We start from the raw sequence: 22798 nt of genomic DNA, 5'->3' as shown, positions 1-22798 counted from the left end.
CAATCAATTCATCAAGCATCCAGTGAGCTCATGGCATGTCCAAAGGCTTGTATTTGGCCCGTGTGCCCTGTTACTTATCCCTCATTAATGTATGCATTATTTTTTTCAATAAAATCTTTATTCCTGTTTTCAAGTAGACTAGAACATTTTATCTGAAAGTCTCATTCAAAAATAGTTTCTCTGTTGGAGCTACAGTATTATACAGTAAATGAACAGCTGACAGATTCTTACTGACCCACAAATGTACAACTCATGGGGGATCCATTTAGCAGAGTTGAAAGAACACTTGTCTTTTGGATTAGTGACTGTCAATTTGGTTTTGTGAAGCCATGACTTTTTTCCCTTTAAAATGGGATTCATTCCCAAAATACCTCAGCAGTGTAACTTCCTACTGTATGGGCAATGGAATGACCTGCCCCAAGACCTAGAGCTATAACATTCACTCTTTGTGCTAATTGTCAAATCTACATAAAGTCAATTCCCCACATTTACCTTTGTGAAAAGACCACCTAGGAATTTCAAAAAGACAACATGCTTTCCTTTACTGACTAACAGGAGTTTGGGGTGAGGAGAGTGGGTGACTCCAGGGTTCAGGGACATTTAATGATTTTTATCTAATGGTTTGGAATGTCAGGTATTTCTTCCTGGGTGGTGTCAACTCTTCCTGGAGTGCTGCTTTATTAGCATCTACCTGCCTTTTCCTTCTTTTTTCTTTCTTTTTTTCCTGTTCTTTTCTTTCTTTGATTCTGAAATGCATGCTGATATCATTGTTTTTACCTATGGAATATTTTTAAGTTTGTAAACTAAAAACCTGCTGGAGATTGCACCTCTTTCTCACTTCTTCTTCACCCAAAGAATAAAGAACATGCAGAGGTAACATCCTTGAGTTAATTTATTTTGTTTACCTTCAGACCCAAATAGCCAGTTTTTACCTGCTATAGCAAATCTTTCTGGATCCTGAGATGTTTAATGGGCTTAACCCCAAACTAAAGCTCAATATTTCTCAGACTTAAGAGCAAAATGATAGTTGTCCCATAAGTGTGGGCATATTATAAAGAGGAACTTAATACCATCTCCAACCCTGTTGGAATATTTTATTTTTATGAATTATTAAAAAGTTATGTATCTGCATCCTCATCATAAACTTTAAGAAATGTCTTCAATAGTTTTTGGCCTTGACTGCTTCTCTTTTGGAGGGCAACGCTTCTGGTAGGGGTATACGTGGGGAAGGACTCAGTTTTCTTTAAAGGGATGGCCACTGGGAGTTTGACCTTTCTTCAGTGAGTATGCAGGCAACACAAATTGAACTTGGTATTTTTTTTCTTTATTTTTCCCCTTTTCTTCTTTTTCTTTTTCTTCTTTTTCTTCTTCTTCTTCTTCTTCTTCTTCTTCTTCTTCTTCTTCTTCTTCCTTCTTTTTTTTGTCTTCCGTTTTGAGGGTTGGGCCTGGGAGGACTGGGAAGTGAATATGATCCGAGTTCATTATATGGAATTTCCAAATAATCAATAAAATATTATGTTAAAAATGTCGGGTTTTGCCAGGTGGTGGTGGTGCATGCATTAATCCCAACACTTGGAAGGCAAAGACAGGAAGATATTTGAGTTTGACACCAGTCTGGTCTACAGAGCAAGCTCCAGGACAGCCTGTGCTCTTACACAGAAAAACCCTGTCTTGAAAAACTGAAAAGAAAAACTGTTAATTAGCCTGTGTAATTAGCCTGTGTAATTAGCCTGTGTAAAACCCCAGTCTTTGGAACTGCTATGACCTGCTTTGTCCTGTGTAGTTCTGCTATCTGCACTCAAGGGACTCTGTCTTTGATTTCATTCCAGGTAGAGCAACATCACCTGCAACTGTTTCTCTGAGGTTTACAGTGGCCCTTGCTGGATCCTTGCATTGATGTTCCGACAGGTACAGTTATTATCCTAGTTTCCCAGGGCCAGCCAGTAAGTTAGAGAGAGAAGACAGATCCCTGAAGACCCAAAAGAGTCTGTGTGAGGATGTGTTTGTTGGAGGTGTGAGCAGAGTGGGTTTGAGGAACCACACAGTGCACTCTACTGCAAATAAAGGTAAAGAAAGATCTGGTCTTGGATGAGCTGCTAATTTATAATAGAATTTGGGCATGTGGTTTGCTAATTGAGCCTCAGAGTTTCTATCCATATAGCAGGCTCATTAGTAACTGCCTGTGTATGAGAGCAATCATCTTCCTAAGACCCATTCCTTAAACCACACACAATTGCTGTCTGTGACAAACTAAACATGTTTCTTAACCCCCCGAGTTTTAGTTTCCAGATGTGGACAATGGGAATGAGGATAATACAATTAACCTTCATACTTGCACTAACTGCAGATTGAAGGTATTTTTTTAAAAAACTATACATGCTTTAAATGTATACAGGCTTGTCATTTTTCTAGAAATAGTGTAATTACTATTTGAATATATATGATGCATGCAAATACTAAATTAGGGGACTTTAGTTCCCTGGACTTGGGTATCTTTAGGGTTCCTGGACTCAATCCCCTGATGATTCTTAGATATGACTGCATCTAATTCATGGAACCTCCACAGACAGTGAATGAAATAGAGTGTGTAAAGTATTTAATACAGAACACAGAGTGCAGTGAAATGTGAGTTCTTCCCATACAAATTGTTCTCTTAGACTAGGGTGTTCTCAAGAGCAAATGAGACTTTAAGCATATTCAAATTTAATACAACCTCATAAAGTAATTGTACTTAAATATAAACAGTACAATATAGTGCATTCTTTGTTTGTTGGTATTGAACACCCTCACTGCTACCCAGCAAAGTTTCAAGATAATAGAAACAAATATCTCCAGACTGATAGTGTAATGATTTCAGCCACAATAAGGCTGATACTTCTGGGTTCTAGGGCCATGCATGTATAGACAAGCCCTCGGGCAGAAGTGCCTAATTCCCCACCCCCATATTAATGGGCCCTACTTGTGTTGTGGATTACATCATGACCCAGCTAAGTACTTGCATGCATCTATGTTTGAGGTAGCCACGTCAACCCCCTGTGCATGTGTGCTAGGCAGCTTTTCAAAACTGGATGCGCCACCTCCCCGCCCCCCTTTCTCTCTCTCTCTCTCTCTGCACACTGATTCCCCAGGACTGTACACGCCCCGTCTAATAAACTCCTAAGCGGATTTGTTGCGTGTTCCGTGTTTCCTTCTCACTCGTGCCAGGTAATTTCAGATAGGATTGAAGAGATGGTTTGAACTTTTCTTCTGGTTTGTAGCTAGAAACACTGAGTCCCAGTCAGACAGATTTACTTGTCAATATCCAGTTACTGAGGGAAATAGTGAGACTGAAAATCACATCTCATGAGCCATAAAATGGTTTTCTTTCTCTGTGTTACTTTTTATATATGAGGGAGCAAAGTCAGAATGGTTGACTGAATTGCTCATGGTTATACATGCCTATTTGTGACTTAGACTTTTCATGCAAACATAGCTCTTAGTTGTTTGGATGCATCACATCAGTAATTCCTTTCAACAGCTCTAGGAGATACTAAATAGGCCCCTTGGTTCTCAGATGAGGTGGGAGGCACAGAGAAGTCTAATAACTTGTCTGAGCCTGTGCAGGAAGCACTGAGATCAATGCAGAACATTTGGCATCAGAATTGCACATGTCACCAACCTTTGTGTTTTGAGTATCCCAGTTTGATCCTCTTATTTCTCCACCTCAGGCATGAGCGAGTCTGAACTTTAAGTCAAAATTAGGTCTAATGACAAAGAGCAGTGTCTATCAACTGGGTTAGAAAGGAGCTCACAGAGGGTCCTGGAGCTTTCAGAGAAGCTAGCATTGTTCACTTGTGCTTGCTGTTTACAGTGCTATTAGAACTCATCTGTTGACACACGCAGACCTTGATGAGGTGTTTTGTGAAAGAGAAGATAGCTGTGCCTTTAGGGCTACCGTAAAGAGGGAAGATCAGAGCGATCATCTGGCTGGAGCACTCAGAGTTAGGTGGTTTTGAGAGAAAGTGGTCTGTGGTGAGTGACATTCTGACCGCTACTCAGCCAGTCACCTGCTTAGACAGTTTCTGTAAAGAAGTTTATAATCAAAACACCCAGATTTAGTTAAAAATAAGAAAATAAGAACTCAGAATATATGGAATTGGGTTGTTTTACTTCATAACCCCAAGCTCTTCTAAGTACCTGAAATGTTGCAAACCCCTTTACCTCTTATGCCTATTTCTTCATATGCAGAGTGGGAAGGATTCTCATGGCTCGTTCATACAGTGATTGTTACAGACTAAATATTAATCTCCACAGTTTGATTCTATTTGTAAATACTGTCTTTGGGAATACATTAGGGTTAGATGAGGTCGTGAAGGTGTGACTTTCGTGATGAAATTACTGCCTTCTAATGGGTGACACTGGAGACACTGAAGATGACCGTGTAAGTATACAGTGGCTGTCTCTAAGCTTTTCAGAATCCTTGCCAGAAACCCAATGATTTAGCACCTTGATTTCAGATTCCCTTACTTCAAAATTTTAATAATATAAATTTCTGTTGTTTAAACACTCAGTCTCAAGTATTTTATTCAGTTTAAGACAATGGTTACAAAAGTTAAGTATAGAATACATGCATCCATACCTAGTACTTGAGTTGTGTGTATATAGGAAGAAAGAAAGAGAGAGATGAGAGCTCTATATATAAGCTATATACATGTACAAATGTAAAAGTGTGCTTTCATATGTGTATAACATGGAATGCTTTGGTCTAATTGGCATTAGTCAGCTACAGCACCAGAAGCAGTACTACAGCCTACTTGTAGATGGCATCTTAGACTATCAATGTGTCCCTAAAGGATGGAAGTTGTCTTATCCTCAATTCCTACATCCAGGAAAAGCTACCACTGAGTTAGGCTTGGCAACTCTCTAAAACAACAGCTAGGCTTAATGAGCAGTGTAGTTCCAGGTTGCAAATGCTAAACCTACACAGCACAGCAGGGAAAAATGGCAACCACTCCCTGACTGGATGCTCCAGCTCTCTGAGAAGTATTTGTGATGCAAGTGTCCCGTTTTGTGCTGAAGAAGCAGTCCCTGGACCACTCAAGGACCTCAGTAGGAAATACCAGGCTTCTGCTAATCAGGCAAATGGAAAACTGGAAAGATGAATTGTACTATTAAAAGAGATGTGACTTTATTTGTTCTGAAACTAGTTTTGTGAAATAATAGCTTGAACATTTAATGAGCACTTCTGATGCTCCAAGCATAAGAGCAAGTAATTTATTAAAACTCTTGTATTTCCATATTTGAAACACAGAGTAAGTTATATTATCCACATTTTATACACAAGGTGACTGAACACCAAGGATGGAAATTATTTGTCCAAGGTCACAAATCAATAGTGTGGCAGAGTCATCCAGACCTTCCCTAACGTGGAGCACAGCTGTTCTCGGAAAACAGAAGAAATGTAAACACGTTAAAGGAGAAGCATGTGCATTAGTGAGTCTTCTGGCTGAGATTTAACTAAATGTTTGGTGTGTTTTTCCTACAAGAGATGGAAAAACTTGTCCCCAAATACAAGGAATAGCCCTTATTGTGCTTATAAATTTTCCAGCTGAACTTGACCATGTCATTTTCTGTCCCGCGCTACCGTCTCGCCAGCAAGAACCACGCGGTACACATAGGATCTTCTGCAGAAAAGCTTTATGTCTCTTGGGAGCTAGAGCATAAGCCACATGGCGGAGACCCAGATAAGATGGAACCCATCCCTTATATAGGAAACAGACCCTGCTTCGGACGTGTCACTCTTGGATTGGTCAATTGTCCATAATCCCAGGTGAATGCCTCGGGAGTAGGCGGGGACTCAGTGGGAAATTACCGAGCACATGTGCGTTCACCTGGTGGTGAAGCCGGATATCAGCGTCATCTTGATAATGGAGAATGTGGCTGCGGCCTTCTACATCTCCCCCTAATTTTACTTCTTTGCAGAAAGGCAACTCCCTAGGAAGGTAAAGATAGAGGTCGCACTTCCCAAAATGAAAACATTAAAATGGGCTTACACGGAATCTGCCCTAGGCTCATGACACCTGGAACCTATCCGGCCTGCCCTCTGCCAATTTTTCTGGGAAAGGGAAATATACAGCAGGAAACCCTTATGCAGAGCGACTTATCTCTCAGAGAGGGCCATTCTCTGTGCGATGCTTTTCAGCTCCACAACCTTCAGGGCTAGCTAAGCCAAGCACTCCACCCTGTGCCATGGACCACAGTCCTAGGGGTGCAGGAGCTGGTTGGCTTAAACCTTACTGCTTTAACATAGATAACCACATATCAGAAGAGGCTCCCTATTCCAGGGTAGCCAGCGCTGTGCAAAAACCACTTTGTCCCTACGATTTTGGGATTTGAGTCAACAGACCATCCAGAGGAGAAACACTATTCCATAGCATAGGACTGTTCCAAAACATTTCCACCCCCACCCATTCTTTGAAGTAGGGGATGAAGGACACAATCCAGGACTGGAATTCTTTGACCAGGCTTATGTCCACTCGCATGGAGTTGATTGTCACGATGGACCGTCTCAAGGAGGACAGCAAATCATCAAAATTCTCCTGCAAGATACAAAGACAATTCTCGGGACAAGTTAGCCACTTTTATAAAGTTCTCATATGGTATACTGGTCACACATAAGGCTGGAGTTTTCCATTTATAGCCCAATTGGGCAAGCTGCCATAAGATATCCACCTGTTCTTTATTCTACCTCTAATAGATGTATCTATGGTAGCCTGTTGATCTAGGGCTGTAGCCACTGTGGTCGATAACTGATTGAGGGTCTCTGTTTTCCATGGTATAGGCTGTGCTGCCATTTAAAAAATGTATAATGAACAGAGCCATGGCGAATAGCCATTCGTGGCATCGGGGGCAGTTCCTTTATTATTCCTCCCCTTTTTTATTTAAATAGATATTTATCCAATTTTTAATTTGAATAACCATGGTATTTTGTAACCTGTCTTGAAGATACCCATAGTGTTCAGCAGAAATAACTGACAGGATAAGGGAAACTGATAGCAAGTAACAACTGACAAATCAAGGGGAAATCCAGCAGCATAGCAATGGCACAGCAACAATAACATTGCAATGTACAGCAGCAACAGCACAGCAATAACTGACAGACCAAGGGCAGGAGCTGGACCATCCCTCAGGAACCCACCAGCTCCGCAGCAATCAGGCCAGACAGCTCCATAGCAGAGGCTTTGTCCTCAGGCCTCTGGACAGATGAATCTACAGCATGAGTAGTAGCATTCCTAGAAAAAAAACATAAACTCTTCTCCCAAAATAACATTTAAGAATATTAAAAAACTCAGTGTAAAAATTTAGCACAGTCAGTACTGGAAGTAGGCTGGTCTTGAACTTAGAGATCTACAGGTCTCTGTTTGTTGATATTAGATTTAAGATTTATTGGCTCCCGTATTCCTTGCCGGTACGGTGGCCTTGGGTTCCAGAGCCCGCCCCTCCATTCTCCTGGGCCAGGAAGTGGTGGCTCCACCCCCAGGTGCCCCTGCCTTCCCTGCGGGGCTAGCCTAGTTCTCTGAGGCTGTGTTGGTGGCGGAGTGTGGCGGGAGCCGACACTCAGACCGCAACATCTCAAGGTCTGCGCCAGAGCCGCTGCGGCTCAAGGGGCCGATGGGAGAGGCGGCGAACAGGGCCGCTTCCCTACTAGCAAACTCTCAACACCTGTGCCACAGCAAAAGCGGCTGTAAACTCTCACAGATCCAGCCAACGACCCAATCACCCCAAAATCCAAGGGCCCTTCGCATCCATCTCCCTGTGGATCCTGAAACATCAGACAAGCCAAGCGTATACACAGCAATCTTTCAGGAGGACTTGAGTTTTTAAAATGCTAAGCAGTTCTTAAAAACTTAAGTTGCACTATGTAGATGTAATACGGTATTGCCTGTTTACTGCGTCTAAACCTTAATTGCGCTTTTATTATGATAAATACGACCAGCCCTGCCTGAAGTCAGCATAGTTTAGCGTAGCCAAATGGAACCAGAGTCATTTTACCCTCAGAGACCAGCACAGTTTTAGGTACATTGTAAGCCTTTTGGCCCGGCTGCCTGTGGCACCGCTGTGACATCCTCCAGGCCAGGCACCAACCGAGCCGCATCAATTGAGCCTGCGCAACGTGCTCCCCACCATAGCCATAGAGCAAAGCTCCGCTCCAGCTGCCCTCCAGCCCCAGCTGCACCCACTCCGTGCCCAAACCGGTGCATGGAGCAAAGCTGAACTCAGAGAAGCAGGCTTGAAAGGACCTCATTTAAACTTTTAGGGAATTTGGGCGTCGTTTAGTCTCTTTGGCTGCTTCCTGCTGTTATTGGGCCGCTGTATTTTAGGGGTAAACATTATAAAATTTCAGGAGGTCTCGGTGATTCAAACCACATGGATCTCAAGCACATACTTAGGCTCCCATCCTCCGTGGAGGCGAAAACAGAACCTCTCCTCCAAAACATCATATTCTTAAGCCCATGTTTTAAATTTAAACTACCTTTTTTAGCAGTTCCTAAATTCAAATATCTTTCTCCTGTCCAGTACATAAAAAACAACACGAACAACATAACATAAAGCTTTTGACCTTGTAAATCAGCCTTCTCCCCCATTTTCACTTTTTTAGAATCACTGGGGGGTCCTTTTTAACTTATTTTCTTTTCTGTCTCCCCCATACTTTACCGGAGGGTCATTTTTTAACTTATCTGGGTGCGCGCACAACCTCCCACTGCTGCTCAGTTTCTGATATGCTCTCTGGACTTTAGAGCGTACCTCTCTAAGCATGCATGCCTGCAGTTCTGAATCCTCCTTGTGTCCAAGGGGTCTCCGGCGGTGCAAAGTTCTTCTTTTTCTTCCCGGGTATCGGCACCAGATGTCCCGCGCTACCGTCTCGCCTGTAAGAACCACGCGGGACACAGGATCCTTCTGCAGAAAAGCTTTATGTCTCTTGGGAGCTAGAGCATAAGCCACATGGCGGAGACCCAGATAAGATGGAGCCCATCCCTTATATAGGAAACAGACCCTGCTTCGGACGTGTCACTCTTGGATTGGTCAATTGTCCATAATCCCAGGTGAATGCCTCGGGAGTAGGCGGGGACTCAGTGGGAAATTACCGAGCACATGTGCGTTCACCTGGTGGTGAAGCCGGATGTCAGCGCCATCTTGATAATGGAGAATGTGGCTGCGGCCTTCTACAATTTTCTTTGTTGGGTAAAAGGATAACTCATCAGGAAACTGGGTATATCATAAAAGCTTTTTATTCTGAATACCAAGTATTGTAACTGAGCCAGAACTTTTCTCTTGGAAGGAAGATTTCACAAAATAGGAGATAGCAAGAGTTCTTTCTTTTTTTTTTCAAACATAATTTCTTTATTGATTCTTTGGTAATTTCACATCATGTACCCTAATTCTATTCACCTGTCAGTACCTCCATATTCTCCCCTTACCCATGCAACACCCCTCTGAAAAAAATTAAAGAAAAATCAAATGAAAATCAAGCAAGCAAGCAAACAAACAAAAACAAGAACAAAAAAAATCTTCTTCTTTCTCACCTCTCCAACACTTCTTTATTCATCCTGTTGGCATTAGGAGCAGTGGCATGTCCTTTTCTAATGCCAGAAATATTCCAGTGCTGTGTGAGACTGCTGTGCCAGGAGGAGACAAAATTAGCAAAACCTGGTAACAGTGGTGGCCCCCATCTTGGACAATACCTGTGTTGGAGCCAACATCGCCTGCTTACCTTGTTCAACCAGGATAAAAGTTCTGCCAGAGCTGCTGCCCACATATCTCATGCCAAGTGCAGTTGGCAGGGACTTGCTATCTCTGGAGGACAATGTAGTGTGGTCTTCTTGAGAAAGAGGCAGCTGAGAAAGTCCCCTGTATGGTCCCACAATCAATGTTGATGCATTAGAACTCCTAGGCTGTAAATACTGACCATAGCCCAGGGGACAAAAGAAACACAATAAGTAATACTGAAGTGGACACTAAGCATATTAGAATGTCTTTGCTGCAAGATGCCCGCAGAATTTGTTCAACAGAGCTAATAATGTTAGTTACCACCAACTGAGTGGGGAATTAGTGCCAGTCCCTCCTCTCAGGTAAATGTGGACTATTGCACTTGATCTTACAATAATAGCTGAGGAAGAGACTTCCCATGTCATATCTTCTCTTTTACAGGCAGGGAAACTGAGGCTCAAAAGTGCTCAGTTATAAGAGCAAATGACCTATATGCCTTAGAAGTGACAAGGCTCAGGTAAATCAGAATTAGTCTCAACTTTTAAAATTCCTACCCTGTAATGTTGCAGCCCTCATGTCTATCCCTAGAAAAGCAAATCCTGAAACACATAGTGCAGGAGTCTATCTCTGTTACGGTTTATATATGGAATAGTCTCCAAAGATTTATGCAAAGACTTGGTTTCTAGAGCAGTGGTGTAGAAATGGGACCTTTAGAGTCGACTGGAACACTGGGGCTCTGGTCTCCACAATGGTTTAACTCATTGGTGAGTTAATAGACTATTTAGAGATTGGTCTATCTGGAAGATACATTGTTCATTGGATGTCTTTTGTGTGTGTGTGTGTGTGTGTGTGTGTGTGTGTGTGTGCTTTTGTTGCTTAATGTATTTTAGTGTCTTATATAATCTACATGGGAATCCTCTGTCAGATGAATGTGGGAAAAAGATTTTGTGCTGTTTCATAGGCTAACTCTTTTTTTTAAGTTCTTTGCTCATATATTGCATTCTGACGGCAGTTTCCCCCTCTTCCCTTCTTCCCAGTCTTCCTCTCCACCTCCCCTCTTCCACAGATCCACACCTCCTCTGTCATCCCTCAGAAAAGAGCAGGACTCCCAGGGACATCAACCAAACATGGCATATGCTATAATAATATAATTAATAATATAATATAATATTAAACACATCATCATATCAAGACTGGATGAGCAACCCAATAGGAGGAAAAGGGAACCATAAATGGGCAAAATAGTCAGCGACTGCCCCTGCTCCCACTGTTAGAAATCCCACAAGAACGCCAAGCTACTCAGCCATACATAGTCTATTTGCCAAGGACCTAGGTCAGATCCCTATAGGTTCCTTGATCTCTCTGAGCTCCAATGAATTCCTGTCGATTGATTCTGTGGGGTCATGAGCTCTGGTTCCTCTGATTCCACCCGCCACAGGACTCCCGGAGCTCCACCTGATGTTTGGCTGTGGGACTCTGCACCTCCTCCCATCCATCAGTTGCTGGATGAAGCTTCTAAAGTCAGATTGATGAAGACTCTGCTAGACTCTGGTCCCAGAACACTCTGCAGGAAGGACAAATTGTAGGTCAAAGGTTTTGAGCCTGGGTTGGTGTCCCAGTCTCTCCACTTGAGGCCTTGCCTGATTATAGAACATGGCTGGTTAATGTTCTGTCCTGCATTGCTAGGAGGTTTTGCTGGGGTTACTCTCATAGATTCCATGGAGTTTTCAGTCATTTCTCCCATCACCTCACTTGCCCCACTGATCCCTCTTGTTTCCACCCCTGCCTGTCCCCAGTCTACCTGCAAAATCTATTCTGTTTCTTCTTCCCAGGGAAATACTTGTGCCCCCCACCCTTAAGACCTCCACATTACTGGAATGTGTCTTTGAAGGATATATTTTTGTCTCTGGCCTTATCTTGCCTCTGCTTCCTGGCTGCCAGAAGTCAAGCATCTCTCTTTCACCATGTCCTTCCTCCATGATTTAGTCATTGTCTTACCATGGGACCAAAATGATGGAGCCTGGTGAGCAAGCATAGAAACTTATGAAACCATGAGCCTTAATAAATTTTTTCTCCAAGATGATTTTTCTCAGGCATTTGTTTCATATCTTCATGAATATATATATTCATCCACATGCCAACATAGTTTTCAGGGCATGGGAAATCCAGATTATAACTTTGATGCAAGAGATATTCTTTAGGCACTGGGACTGGGCTGTAAGTGCAATCTGGCAGGAGGGATTTCCTGTGTTTCAATAGCCTGCCTGCGGAAAGGTAGGCCCTGTATCAGCTCAGCGAGATTCCTGGCCAGCAAGGGGCACTGATCCTCTAGCAGAATGTACATCAGAGGGGTGAGTTTGCTCCTGACCCATGGCAGAAGCCCGGCAAGAAGGAGCTCAGACATTCCCAGACCCACTTGAACTCCCTGGTCACTCTACAGGGGCTAAACCCTCTCACCTCCTATCCCAGCCTAGCTTTCACCCAGGAACCCCTTCCTTTATTCCTCCCTTCCTCCTCAGGGCCATAAAATCCCCCAGCTCAGCGGCTAGCACGCTGGGACTGGGCTGTAAGTGCAACCTGGCAGGACGGAATTCCTGTGTTTCAATAGCCTGCCTGCAGAAAGTAGGCCTTCTATCAGTGAGGTCCCTGCCCAACAAGGGAACCTGACCCGGTACCAGAAGATCCATTAGAGAGCATTTGAAGGAAGAGATGGGCAGACACCAAGGAAGGAATTCCTCCAACAATCTGAAAAACAACACGAAAATACCAGATACCAGCGACCCTACAACAGAAGTACTTGACCACCCTAATCCTTAAGAAGTGGAAAAAAGTTCCATTATGAGAACAATAGAGTCCCTTAAACAGGATATGAATAACTCCCTTAAAGAAATGGATGAGAAGAATAACAAAAATTTTGAAGAAATGAGTAAATCCGTGAATGATACCCTGGGAAACCAAGAAAAAAACAATCACACAGGTAATGGGAACAGTTCAAGAATTGAAAACTGAAATGGAGACAATGAAGAAAACACAAACCAAGGGCTGGCTGGATACGGAAAATCTAGGTAAATGAACAGAGACTACAGAATCAAGCACAACAATAGAATACAAGAGATAGAAGAATGAATCTCAGGTTCTGAAGACGCCATAGAGAAAATAAACACTCTGATCAAAGAAAACAGCATTTCCAACAAATTCTCATCACAAAACATTCAAGAAATCTGGGACATAATAAAAAGACCAAACCTAAGAATAACAGGAGTAGAAGAAGGAGAATTGTGGATCAAAGACCCAGAAAATATATTCAACAAAATTATAGAAGAAAACTTTCCCAACCTAAAGAAAGATATTCCTATGAAGGTTCAAGAAGCATACAGAACACCGAATAGACTGGAACAAAAAAAAATCCCCTCACCATATAATAATCAAAACACAAAACATACAGATTAAAAAAAGAATATTAAGAGCTGCAAAGGAAAAAGGTCAAGTAACTTATAAAAGTAAACCTATCAGACTTACACCAGACTTCTCTATGGAAACCATGAAAGCCAGAAGGTCCTGGATAGATGTACTGCAGAAACTAAGAGACCATGGATGCAAGCCCAGACTACTATACCCAGCCAAGCTATCGTTCACTATCAATGTAGAAAACAAAATATTCCAGGATAAAAACAAATTTAAACAATATGTAACCACAAATCCAGCCTTACAGAAAGTAATAGAAGGAAAATTGCAACCCAAGGAATCTAACAGTGCCAACACTGCCTACAATAACTCAGACATCTAGTGACCCTTCACAAGCACAACTCAAAGAATTGAAACACAAAACTCTACTACACACAAAAAATAAATAAATAAATAAAAATAACTGGAGTCAACAACCACTGGTCATTAATATCACTTAATATTAATGGACTCAAGTCACCTATAGAAAGGCACAGACTAAGAGTTTGGATACGAAAACAGGATCCAACATTCTGCTATTTACAAGAAACCCACCTCAACCACAAATACAGACATCTACTCAGATTAAAGGGTTGGGAAAAGGTTTTTCAAGCAAACAGACCTAAGAAACAAGCGGGTATGACCATTCTAATTTCCAACAAAATTGACTTCAAACAAAAATCAATCAGAAGAGATGGAGATGGACATTTTATACTCATTACAGGAACAATTCATCAGGAGGAACTCTCAATCATGAACATCTATGCCCCTAATATAAAAGCACCCACTTATGTAAAAAAACACTTCTAGAACTCAAGGCAGTCATCAAACCACACACACTAATAGTAGGAGACTTCAACACACCTCTCTCACCAATGGACAGGTCAATCAGACAGAAACCTAACAGAGAAATAAGAGAATTAATAGAGGTAATGATTCAAAAGGACTTAACAGATATCTATAGAACATTCCACCCATATAGGAAAGAATGTACCTTCTTCTCTTACAGCTCATAGAACCTTCTCGAAAACTGACCACATACTTGGTAACAAAGCAAACTTCCACAGATACAAAAAAATATTAGTAACCACCTGTGCCTTGTCAGGTCACCATGGAATAAAGTTAGAATTCAACAACAATTCTAACTCCAGAAAGCCTACAAACTTATGGAAGCTGAACAGTCAACTACTGAATCACTCCTTGGTCAAGGAAGAAATAAAGAAAGAAATTAAAGTCTTCCTTGAATTTAATGAAAATAAAGACACAACATACTCAAACCTATGGGACACTATGAAAGCAGTGCTAAGAGGAAAGTTTATAGCACTAAGTGCCCAATTAAAGAAAACGGAGAAAGCACACATTGGAGACTTAACAGCACAACTGAAAGCTCTAGAAAAAAAAAAAACCAGATTCACCCAGGAGGAGCAGAAGACTGGAAATAATCAGACTGAGGGCTGAAATCAACAAAATTGAAACACAGAAAACAATCCAAAGAATCAACGAAACAAAAAGTTGATTCTTGGAGAAAATCAACAAGATTGACAAACACCTAGCCAAACTAATCAAACGGCAGAAAGAGAACACACAAATTAACAAGATCAGAAATGAAAAGGGTACATAACCACAGACACAGAGAAAATTCAGAGAATCATTAGATCTTAGTACAAAAGCCTATATGCCACAAAGTTGGAAAAAGTACAAGAAAACGACTTGTTTTTAGGTAAGTATCATTTACCAAAGTTAAATCAAGAGCAGGTGAAGAATCTAAATAGACCTGTTAGTCATGAAGAATTAGAAGCTGTTATCAAAAACCTCCCTACCAAAAAAAGCCCAGGACCAGATGGTTTCAATGCAGAATTCTACCAGAACTTCCAGGAAGAGCTAATACCTATACTCCTTAATGTATTTCACAATATGGAAACAGAAGAGTCATCGCCAAATTCTTTTTACAAAGCTACAGTCCCCCTGATACCAAAACCACATAAAGACACAACCAAGAAAGAGAATTACAGGCCAATTTCACTCATGAACATCGACGCGAAAATTCTCAATAAGATACTGGCAAACCAAATCCAAGAACACATTAGAAAAATCATCCATTATGATCAAGTGGGCTTCATCCCAGAGATTTAGGGCTGGTTCAACATACGCAAATCTATCAATATAATCCATCATATAATAAACTGAAAGAAAAAAGCCACATGATCATTTCTTTAGATGCTGAAAAAGCATTTGACAAAATTCAACACCCCTTTATGATAAAGGTGTTGGAGAGATTGGGGCTACGAGGATCATACCTAAATATAAAAAAAGTTATTTACAGCATGCCGGCAGCTAACATCAAATTGAATGGAGAGAAACTCAAAGCCATTCCACTAAAATCAGGAACACCACAGGGCTGTCCACTCTACTCACACTTCTTCAATATAGTGCTTGAAATTCTAGCAATAGCAATAAGACAACATAAGGGTATCAAGGGGATTCGAATGGGAAAGGAAGAATTTAAACTCTCGTTATTTGCAGATGACATGATAGTGTACATAAGCGACCCCAAAAACTCTACCAAAGAACTCCTACAGCTGATAAACACCTTTAGTAATGTGGCAGGATATAAGATCAACTCCAAAAAATCAGTTGCCCTCCTATACACAAAGGATAAAGAAGCAGGGAGGGAAATCAGAGAAACTTCACCTTTCACGATAGCCATGAATAGCATTAGATATCTTGTGATAACTCTAACCATGGAAATGAAAGACCTATTTGACAAGAACTTTAAGTCTTTGAAGAAAGAAATTGAGGAGGATACCAGAAAATGGAAAGATCTCCCTTGCTCTTGGATTGGGAGAATCAACATAGTAAAAATGGCAATTCTACCAAAAGCAATCTATAGATTCAATGCAATCCCCATCACAATCCCATGAAAATTCTTCACAGACTTTGAGAGAACAATAATCAACTTCATATGGAAAAACAAAAAACCCAGGATAGTCAAAACAATCTTATACAATAAAGGAACTTCTGGAGACATTACCGTCCCTGACTTCAAACTCTATTACAGAGCTACAGTATTGAAAACAGCTTGGTATTGGCATAAGAACAGAGAAGTCGACCTATGGAATCGAAAAGAAGACCCAGATATTAACCCACAAACCTATGAACACCTGACTTTCGACAAGGGAGCTAAAGGTATACAATGGAAGAAGGATACCATCTTTAACAAATGGTGCTGGCATAACTGGATGTCAACCTGTAAAAGAATGAAAATAGATCCATATCTATCACCAGGCACAAAACTCAAGTCCAAATGGATTAAAGACATCAACATCAATCTGTCCACTTTGAACCTGATAGAAGAGAAAATGGGAAGTAGTCTACAAGATATAGGCACAGGAGGCCACTTCCTAAGTAGGACCCCAGTAGCACAGACAATAAGAGAAACAATGAATAAATGGGACCTCCTGAAACTGAGAAGCTTCTGTAAAGCAAAGAACACTGTCAGTAAGACAAAAAGGCTGCCTTCTGACTGGGAGACGATTTTCACCAACCCCTCATCAGATATAGGTCTGATCTCCAAAATATACAAAGAACTCAAGAAATTAAACACTAAAACTCTAATTAACCCAATTAAAAAATGGGGTACTGAACTGAACAGAGAATTCTCAACAGAAGAAGTTCGAATGGCCAAAAGACACTTAAGGTCATGCTCAACCTCCTCAGCGATCAGGGAAATGCAAATCAAAACAACTTTGAGATATCATTTTACACGTGTCAGAATAGCTACACACAAAAACACCAATGATAGCCTATGCTGGAGAGGATGTGGAGTGAGGGGAACACTCATCCATTGTTGGTAGGAATGCAAATTTGTGCAGCCACTGTGGAAATTAGTGTGGCGGTTTCTCAGGATACTGGGAGTCAACACCCCTCAGGACCCAGCAACTCCACTCTTGGGAATATACTCAAGAGATTCCCTAACATACTACAAAAGCATTTGTTCAACTATGTTCATAGCAGCACTATTTGTAACAGCCAGAACCTGGAAACATCCTAGGTGCCTCTCAATAGAAGAATGGTTAAAGAAGGTGTGGAGCATATACACATTAGTGTTTTACTCAGCGGTAAAAAACAATGACATCTTGAGTTTTGCATACAAATGGATGAAAATAGAAAACGCTTTACCGAGTGAGGTAACCCAGTCCTAAAAAGAGGAATATGGTATGTACTCACTCATAAGTGGATTCTAGCCATAATTAAAGGTCTTTGAGCCTATAATTCGTGATCCTAGAGAAGCTAAATAAGAAGGTGAACCTGAAGAAAGTCATAAAGTTATCCTCCTAGATATTGGAAGTAGACAAGATTGCCAGGCAAACTTGGGTGCATGGGGGGTTAGGGGTGGAAGTAAGGGGACATGGTTAGAGAGAAGGGAGAAGGTGAGGATTGGGGATAGTTTGGGGTAATGGGATGGGGGGAGGGAGGAAGGATGGATATGGGAGCAGGGAAGTTTATATCTCAACTAAGGGAGCCATTTCAGGGTTTGCAATAGACTTGATTCTGGAGGGGTTCCCAGGTTCAAGGAGAGGTCCCCAGATTGTTCCCTGGGTAGCAGAGGAGAGGGTGCCTGAACTGGCATTGGCCCATAACCATACTGATGAATATTTTGCATATCACCATAGAACCTTCATCTGACGATGGATGGAGATAGAGACAGAGACCCACATTGGGACACTGGACTTAACTCTCTAGGTCCAAATGAGAAGCAGAAGGAGGGAAAACGTGAGCAAGGAAATCAGGATCAGAGGGAACCTTCATCCGAGGATGGATGGAGATTGAGACAGAGACCCACTTTGGAGCACTGGACTGAGTCCCCAAGGTCCAAATGAGGAGTAGAACGAGGGAGAACATGAACAAGGAAATCAGGATCGCGAGGGGTGCGTTCACCCACTGATACAAGAGGACTGATCTAATGAGAGCTCACCAAGGCCAGCTGGACTGGGACTGAATGAGCATGTGATCAAATCGGATTCTCTGAATGTGGCTGACGTGGAGGCTGACTTAGAAGCCATATAATGGCACTGGGACTTGTTTCGTCTGCATGTATTGGCTTTTTGGGATCCTAGTCTGTTTGGATGCTCACTTTCCTAGACCTGGAGGGAGGGGGGAGAAACTTGAACTTCCCACAGGGCAGAAAACCCTGACTGCTCTTAGGACTGAAGAGGGAGGAGGAGAGGGAGTGGGTGGAGTGGGAGGGTATTAGGAGTAGGGGAGAAAGTGGAAATTTTTTATAAATTAATAATAGTAAAAAGAGATATTCTTTAAATTAAAAAAGCTTGTAATTGTAAATAAGAAAAATACATTCTTTATCTCTTTAGATTTTAATTTCACTTCCACACTCAGGGTGTTGGAACTCAAAATATAAGATGTCCTTGCTGCCTCTAAAATGCTGTGACTGCTGGGGAAATCCTGTTCACCAGGCATATGGAGATCCGACTGAATACAGCCATTCCTGGTGCGTGGGGATTCCACATCAATATTACCTCCCTTTCTCCCTCCTACAAAATAGCATTTTCCTCCTTTGCCATCTGCTCAAATCCTATCAGGCATCATAATATTAACTTGCAACAAAGCATCTGTGCTCTTTCATGCCTTAGGTCTGTCTGTGCTCTTCTGAAGTACAGTTGAAACTCCATGTTAGTTAACTGCATCTGCACTGACTGACCAGCACTGGGAGCAAAGCAAGGACTCAGGAGAGACATGGTCAAGACAAAGGCAAAGGGAACACCACAATGAAGAATTACATGTGGTTGCTTGGGGAGCAGAAAAGGGAGAAATGTTCTATGGTTATAGAGTAAAAGATTTTGGGAAAACAGATGCAAAGAAATCTTATCAGTTCTTGGCATCGACTGTAATTCTACCCATTGAAACTAAGAAGGCTGGGAAAATTTGATTGACATTGATTCCTCCTGGCAATGAGACTTTCTTGAATGCGTCTTTCTGCTTTGATCTGGTCACGTGGTACAGTGTTTTACATGATTTACGATAGTACTAGCTAGCATAATATGAGACTACATATTGCGAAGTTCCCACCAGATTCTGAATCCTTCTGCCTCTTACTCTGCTTGATATTTGCCTCTGACCTATGGTTACCTTTGTGTAGCTTGCTAGTCTTATTGTTTTTTCATCATCTTTTGAAGACAGTCACTCTACATCTGTGGAATGTGTAGGTATTGTGGATCAGTGTTAAAGACTAATTGTATTGATTTGTTTACCAATTTTTCTCCATGGATACTAAGCTCCAATGGGACAGAAATGATGCCACCATCCTTTGTAATTCACAGCACTCTACAAATGTTTGCTGAATAAGAACTAATAAGAACTAATAAGAACTTTCAGCGCACTTGGTATAGAACTTTGAACCTGATGAATAATAATTTCTCTCATTTGTTCAGTGTTTACTATGTACCAGAAGGCATTACTTTCAATAGATTGTCACATTGAAACCATTCAGTGACTCTATGAAATGGGCAAATAACCATCATTTTACTTAGGAGAAAAATCTGAAGATTAAGAGTGAACAAGACTTATTATTGCATGTGTGTATACAAGCCATGCCGAATGGAGAATTCAGGAAAGCTATTCAGCAAGACTGCACCATGTATGATCTGCACATGCACACTCCGAAGTCAGGCTTGGGAGTTTAAGCCATATACTGTCAAAATCCTGACTCCATTTACTATATTCCTGCACTACACTAAGATATTCATATTATTTCAGTTGCACAACAAAGGACTCGATGAGGCACATAGTATTCTCATGTCCATGACATTGCAAAAAAATATGAGTCTTGAAAAACTTTTGCCAACTTTTCTGTGAAATTTGCAAAGTGTCTGTTGAAAAAAAGATGTGTTGATTCCAGTTCATGCATACAGGAAATTTGGGAATCAAGCATCATCACACTTTAGAACACCTCTTACAGTTCTGCCCTCTAAAGGACCCTCTGAAAGACACCTCATCAACAACTTGACTGATTGCTTCACTATTTCAGTGCTTAGATGGAGCACACAGTGGTGGAGAAATGAATAGTGCAGGCTGGCTCCCTCTGTATCTGCTGGCACCTCCTTCGACTGTTCTGTCCTTTGTGCTGCACACATTGAGAATCTAAACAGTATTTTTTTAGACTCCCCTGTAGTGATGGTTTGGGTTGTGATTTTTGTACTACAGTCAGACACACTTGGCAATAATTGACTCAGTCTTATGTTGGCAGGGAAGGATGCACATAGGAGGAATTCTGTGATGTAAAGATTTCATAACTTCAGTGTGGCACTAAAACAGGAATCTCTGCAATATCTTCCTGCTGTCTGGCATCTCTTTTGCAGTACACACTACAGAGACTGACTTTGGTGCTTGGTACTTTTCCTTTGGTGGAAATGACAGTTTTTCTAGAGACCAATTCCTCAGTGTTACTGGAGAAATCATTCTTGGAGGCAAATTTGTAACATGTTCCTCCAATAATTGCAAGTATGGTTGACCCTGAAAAATTATCATCAAACAGGACTTGTCCTCTACAACTAGATCTGGTGGATACAATATTTGATTTCAATAATGTTTATGGAACATGAATGTTGCATGCATGATTGAGCATGGGTTATGGGGTCTTACAGAAAGAATGATTGGTAGATGGGGTGGCTCGCTCTGTTCTGTTTTTGGTACTGGCCCCACAACCTAAGCAGAGTGAGTTGAGATAGAGCAAGTATCAGAGGCGGCTGTCTTCTGTCTTGCCTTCTTTTCCTACCAGAGCAACTCATCTGAGACTCACATTTTCTCTCCCTTTTACAATAGTTGACATTGCTTGATGTCAGTAGAGGGTCTGCAACAATGTCGTTACCACTCTTCAGAAAGATATTGTTGTTTAGGATATTATATTCTCGATAATGACAAAAACTCATTTAAGGGAAAGTCAAAGTGGCTTTATGGTATTTATGTAAATGCTGCACAAGTACATTTCAGTTTTTTCCCCACAAACTATCCAGTTCAACTCTGAGAAATGCCGATCTATGAAAGGAAAAAGAATGACCAGAGATCACCGCTTCCATTTTAATCACCTAGAGATGTGGAAGGCTTCTGTTTAGCCCACTTTAATTCTTCCCAGATTGCAATTCAGGGCCAAGCAATGGGGGAATTTGGGCTGCTGCTAGATCAAATAGGATGCTGGATGTGTCAGTTAAGAGTGCCCAGAAGTCATTCCTCACAATTTGCAATTGTGTTTGCTAAACTATACATTTCTGTTTCCTGTTCCTCTTGCTAGATAATATTGTCTCTAGAATAACAAACTAAATCTGTGCCATGCAGTAACTTCCAGGTGCCCTCAAGCTGATGTGTTTGACTACACTGTAGAGATAAACTTCCTCCAAGGATCAACTCAGCATATTTAGCAAATTTAATTTCATATTCTTACTTGCAAGCTTTTGTTCTCTGAATTGCTTATTAAAAAATAAAAACACTGGAACCATTTTTTTCTTTTGATAAGACTCAAGCAGGCACAGCTCTGTCTTCCCTTGTGTCCCTCTACAAAGCAAGTGAAACAGTTTTATCTCTCCTCTTCATGGCCACAGACTCCTTGGTGATTAAGGTTTCTGCAGGACCTTCTGTACTGGATGGCAGAGAAGGGAAAGCTAGGTTGCCAAATATGTAAATCTTGCCTGGCAGACAGTTTTTCTTGTCTGTTTTTGCTGTGGGGAGACTCAGTTAAGAGCTGAACTCTGATCCCAGAGCCCCAAAGGCTTAAAACAAGGTTGAAAGTAAAAGGAGAAAGCACAAAGGAATCTCAGAGAAAGGGGGCTATGATGATATTTTTTATTTCAAAGATGGTCATACACTGAAAATGAAAGAAGATGCCTTCCTTAAAAGATCAGTGAGATCTGCCCTACAGAATATTCTGGGATTTGAGATTCTTCAACAAGGCCAGATAACACCAGCCATGATGCTCAGCAATGCTGACTCCAGAAAACCAACTTTGAAAGTGGTGTCTAAGTCAGGCAAAAGAGAACCTGACAGAGCTGTTCTGGTCTGAATTTAGAACTCTCTCACAGGCCAGGGTCTTTTTCCATCTTCAATGTCTTGTCCTCACTTTTGATAGGGACTCTAGTGCCTCTGCTTGTGTTGAGACTTGATCCTTCCCCTTGCCTGGGCATGCCTATCTGTCTGCTGGCATCTTCCTCCACATGTCAGTGGCTCATTTGCATTGAATAATGCCAGTGCTTGACTTAGGAGCTGGGTTGTAGTTCATTTTTGCTTGACTATAGGATGACTGACACAGTCTTACCTCAGAGTGACTTCAAATTTTACCACTTCTTGAGATTTTATCTGGGACCCTCTCACACATACCTTGAATGACATTATTTATGATGTTCATTCCCCTGAAACTTGGTAAGAACCCTGCATGTACTATACCTTTTATGGAGAATCAGTCTTTGTCTCCTGGATTCAGGCCTCTTTTTAAATCTCCCTGATATGTTCTTTGTCATCTATCACCAGGCTAATCTACTAAGTGATCTACCACATATATCATTTAATCAAGTAAGGAAGAATTGCCCAATGATCTCCCTCCTGT

The sequence above is a fragment of the Myodes glareolus genome, chromosome 22 (genome assembly GCF_982192425.1).
Source record: "Myodes glareolus chromosome 22, mMyoGla1.1, whole genome shotgun sequence".
Lineage (NCBI taxonomy): Eukaryota > Metazoa > Chordata > Mammalia > Rodentia > Cricetidae > Myodes > Myodes glareolus.
Note: the sequence above shows the minus strand (reverse complement) of the source record.